This window comes from Mesocricetus auratus, unplaced genomic scaffold, assembly GCF_017639785.1.
Source record: "Mesocricetus auratus isolate SY011 unplaced genomic scaffold, BCM_Maur_2.0 Super-Scaffold_100018, whole genome shotgun sequence".
Classification (NCBI taxonomy): Eukaryota; Metazoa; Chordata; class Mammalia; order Rodentia; family Cricetidae; genus Mesocricetus; species Mesocricetus auratus.
Genome location: NW_024429199.1, coordinates 17901141 through 17905133, shown reverse-complemented (window position 1 = coordinate 17905133; position 3993 = coordinate 17901141).

Below are 3993 nucleotides of genomic sequence, written 5' to 3'. Positions count from 1 at the left end.
TTATAAAAAGGAAAAATAATTGAAATGGTAAATAAATATAAAGACATTAGTTTTAACACTTATTGTTTTTCAACTCTATGACCTTGACAAGTCAAAAATTCAACACATTTTTATTGTTTGATAATCTCATATGTGCATATAATGTGCTTTGATCAAATATACTCACCATTCTCCATGTTCCAATTGTCCCCACATTCTCCCTATCCTTTTCCTTTTCAGCATCATGCCTTTTTTAAAACCCACTGAATCCACTGAGTGCTTCCTACATATGAATGGGTATAGGACCATCTACCAGAGTGTGGTTAAACTCTTTTTTTTTCTTTTGGTTTTTCCAGACATGGTTTCTCTGTATTGTTTTGGAGGTTGTCCTGGAACTCGCTCTGTAGTCCAGGCTGGCTTCAAACTCACAGAGATCCTACTGCCTCTGCCTCCTGAGTGCTGAGATTAAAGGTGTGAGCTACTAGCACCTGACTGTGGTTAGCCTCTTATATCTATCTCTCATCTTTGAAGAAAATTGACTATGTCTCTCCATATATCTACCATTTGTCAATAGATCCTAATCTAGAGGTGGGACTTCATGAGCCTGTCTTCATCTATACTGGTATTCATTTTTAAAATAGATTATATTAATGGGAAAATCCATGTTAATGAAATAAAGTCAATTACAAATACTTATCTCTAAAAGCAACACAAAATAAAAAACAATAAAACCAATAAATCAAGATAATATAAGGATAGAACTTAGAAGTACAATACCCACCTCACATGCACCAATTCTTAGGCTATATCACCACTATAAAATACTTAAATGAATTAATACAAATCCAACTTAGTATCTACCTTGATTAAATGTTTATAATAGTTAAGTGATAATTTTCATCTTCTTACATTCAGTAGAATGAAATAGAGAGAAAGGGAGAATGTGGATTTGAGCAGGTAAGGACATGGAGGTTGATCAAAATGCATTGCTTGAAATTCTCAAAGAAATAATAATATTATTTCAAAAATAAAAGGACAAAATAATCATATTTCTTCACAAAACTCATTCCAGGTGTTTAAAATTAACAATGTCATTTTGAAAATAAAAATCTACATTTTAAGATGCAGGAATCAGGTGTGATTCATTTTTTCCAGATGTAGTGTCATTTGATTCTCTACAATTATGGAGGTGATTATATCCCATCATACATGTTAATCTTGTCAAAGTAACCTTTATGTCCCCTTGGTGGAATTCATCCCTCCTTAATCACTGTGTGAACAGCAAGTAACTTCCTATCACCAGGAAGACAAGGAAATACCTTGCTTCTGAGAGAATATCTGCCCTCTGAAATAGATTAGACTATATCTATTTGTTCAGTAGAGGAGGGGGAGTCAGAAGAGAGGAGAAGAGAAAATATAAAGAATGGGGAGAATGAAAGGAAATTGTGAAGAAAATGGGGGGAAATAGAATGACTGTTCACCATAAGTGAATATTGCTATTTGAACATGTTGATCTTAGGAAACTCAGATATATGTCAAGAGATACAAAGAGAACATGGAGAAGAGACATATACTCATGAAACCTGATATGTTGAGACAAGAGAAAATATTCAGTGCATAAAAGAAAAATGGAAAATAAAATCCATAATGAAATATTTTAAAAGTCAAAGAGGGATAAAAGCTCCACTTAGGCCCTATCTTGACTTCTACATACCCGATGAGTTATGCAAGTGTTACCTTCAGAAGCAGGGCACTACAATCAGTTTGTGGAGTGCAACCAATAGCTTTGACAATAGCCTGAGTAATCTGGAGGTTTCCACGAGGGACCTTTTGGCCAGCAATTCAATTAAATTGAACTAATTCCCAGCAATGGAAGTTAAACTTGGTGGTGAGAGCAGTCTAGATGGGGCATTGTCTCATCTGTTTTGGGTAGCTCCATTTATATTTCTTTTATATATAATTTATAATTTAATATTTTGGAGTTTCATATAATGTCCTCTGAGCACCCTTATTTCTTACTTCTCCCATGTCTGCTTCTCCACACTTATGGTCTCCTCCACCCCTATACCCCAAAAGTAAAACAAGCCAATTAGTGCCATCCATGTAGTCACTGTAGTATGGTCAAACTCCCAGTGGTCAGTCCCTTAAACAAAAGTAAGTCCTCCACCCCACTCCACCATCAGCCATCCATTGTGGAGAGCTACACTTCAGCATTCTTACCATGATTTTTAAGAGTTCTGTGATGGATTTCTGTCTAGGTTGTTACTTTATCCAGGGGTGGAATGGGGGGTAGAGGTTGTCAGAGAATCCTTCTATGTCCCTCTTTCTCAACTGAGAGTCTCCAGTCATCACTACCATTGCAGCAAAAGCTTCCTTGTCCTCTCCAGTCAGAAGGAACACCACTCATGGATTTCACATGGTATCTACAAACATCATAACCTGGGATAATCACCTGTCCTCCAGCATTAAGCATGCCATGGACTTCAGCATGGTCACTAGAGATAATATGAGCCACAGACTACAGCAAGGTGCCAGCAGCAGCCTAGCCCACAGAAATCAACATGACCTTAGGTAGCAGCATAGACAGCACATATCCACATGGCGTTTGGTAGTAAGGAGAACTACTGGCATTAACTCATCCCCCATCTACAGCAGGACCATGAACTCCGACATAGTACTCCATGTTCTTTTATCTCTAGTCTCTCCAGGGCTTCTGTCATGGAGTGGTGTTGGGTTTTGTTGAAGGCTGGTTCTGAATCAAATGGTATGGTCACATTGTTTTTGCTTTCAGTTTAAGTGATGGGTTAAGTATGTTGTACGATCCCTGCATCTTTTGGATAAAGCTTAGTTGCATCACTTCTCTTTTCTCTTTGCCCCTCCCCTCTAAAAATCCATCCCTACTATCCTTCAAGTTCATGGCCTTGGCCTCATTTTTTTCTTTGTTTTTAGTTTCTTTTTTGTTTGTTTTTTTGGTTTTTCGAGACAGGGTTTCTCTGTATTGTTTTGGAGGCTGTCCTGAAACTCGCTTTGTAGACCAGGCTGGCCTCAAACTCACAGAGATCCTCCTGCCTCTGTCTTCCAAGTGCTGGGATTAAAGACATGCATCACCAACACCCGGTTCACCAATTCTTAACAAGCTTATGGAATATCACTATAAGGACGACTGTTATAAACTTTGATTACGCAGAAAACAGTCACAATGAGAGATAAAACAATACAATGACAGAAAAACACAGCATATGTTGCAATATAAAGCACATAATCAGTTTCAGATTCAGAAGATATATCATGTATTGGAGATTACAATCAAGTGGGAAATAAAAATGAATACTAATGATCATGTCAGTGATGTTTACCAAAATGACAATGGACCCACTTAATTTCAAGACTTAATTAATTTGATTTTTAATTTTTTATTTTGAAGACTATTTCATTTTTAGTTATGTATTTGTAAGTCTTTGGGTCAGGGTATGTGCACAACAATCTACCACCTGTGGGAATCAGAACAGGGTTTTTTATCTCCTGTAGCTAGAGTTATAGGCAGGTGTGTGTTACCTGACTTCTGCAAGAGGTCTATGTGCTCTTAGTCACTCAGCCTTTTCCAACCCCTGCTTTCATTTTTATAACATCTACTTCCAGTGTTCTCAAACACTCTTGTCAAAAGCTGTATTAATATACCAGCTAAAATGTATAAAAGAGCCCAAACAACATGAGTTTTCACATCAAAATAATCCAATGCATATATTTAAAAACGTATTATGTAAAATGTGGAACTACAGTTCATTTAAAAATTAAACAAATACTATTTCATTTTGCTTTATCATCTTATCTTTTATAATTTTTGATTGAGTAGCCAAGGCAAAATCAACATGTATTTACTCATAGTGCTTTAATCTCTACGACTCTGAGTTTACTAGACTTTTCTACTGTTCATTACACTACTCTTTCAAAGAAAAATTCCTAGATGTTTTATGTGAAAGCCTTCAGTTGGATTGTGTATGAATTTCATCATGA